This window comes from Myotis davidii, unplaced genomic scaffold (assembly GCF_000327345.1).
Source record: "Myotis davidii unplaced genomic scaffold, ASM32734v1 scaffold624, whole genome shotgun sequence".
In the NCBI taxonomy this organism is placed as follows: Eukaryota; Metazoa; Chordata; class Mammalia; order Chiroptera; family Vespertilionidae; genus Myotis; species Myotis davidii.
The window spans coordinates 870,785-872,039 of NW_006295731.1; positions in this window are offsets into that span (position 1 = coordinate 870,785).

Genomic DNA, 1,255 nt, shown 5'->3' on the forward strand with positions numbered 1-1,255 from the left:
TATTCAGCTTCCAGGTGTTTGAGTATTTTGGGTTGTTTTTATTGTAGTTTATTTCTAATATTATGCCATCGTGGTCTGCGAAGATGCTTGGTATGATTTCAATCTTCTTGAATTTGGGGATACTTTGCTTGTGACCCAATATGTGGTCGGGAAAGTTTTTTCTTACATATATATTTATATTTTTAATACATATATATGCATTTTTAAAATTATTTTTAAATTAATTATTTTTTGAGTATTTTGTTTCTTATTTTTCTTCTTATATACTCACTAGAGGCCTAATACATGAAATTAGTGCAAGAGTAGGCCTTTCTTCTCCTGGCAGCCGACACAGGCTTCGCTCTGGCACCAAGGACCCAGGTTTCCCTCCAGCACCCAGGACCTGGGGTTCCCTCCGGCCACTGGTGGTAACCCGGGACCTGGCTTCCCTCTGGCTGTCAGTGGGAACCTGGGACCCAGGCTTCCCTCTCAGCCCTGGCTTCATCTGGAAGGTCGTCCAGAAGGACATCTGTTCTAATTAGCATATTATGGTTTTATTATTATAGACCTGAGGCCTGGTGCATGAAAGTTGTGCACGGGGTGGGGAGGTGTCCCTCAGACTAACCTGCACCCTCTCCAATATGGGACCCCTCTCACAATCCAGGACTGCTGGCTCCCAATCGCTCGCCTGCTTGCAAGCCTATCACTCTCTAAGCTCTCCGCTTCCAGCCTGATCAATGCCTAATGGCTCCCCTGCCATCCTGATTGCCCCTAACTGCTCTCCCCTGCCAGACTGGTCACCCCTAACTACCCTCCCCAGCAGGCCTGGTTGCCCCCAACTGCCCTCCCCTGCTGGCCTAGTCACCCCTAACATCCTCCCTTGCCAGCCTGGTTGTTCCTAACTGCCCTCCCATGCTGGCCCGATTACCCCTAATTGCCTTCCCCTGCAGGCCTGATCCCCCTTAATTGCCCTCCCCTGAAGGACTGGTTCCCCCCAAGTGTCCACCCCTGCAGGTCTTGTCCCCCCACTGCCCTCTGCTGCAGGCCTGGTTACCCCCAACTCCCCTCCACTGCTGGAATGGTTACCCCCAACTCCCCTTCTCTGCAGGGCTGGTCCCCCCAACAACCCTTCCCTGCAGTACTGGGATCCCCCCAACTGCCCTCCACTGCAGGCCTAGTCCCCCCACTACCCTCCCCTGCTGGCCCAGTCACCCCTAACTTCCCTCCCTTGCAGCCTGGTTGCCCCTAACTGGCCTCCTCTGCTGGCCAGGTCCCC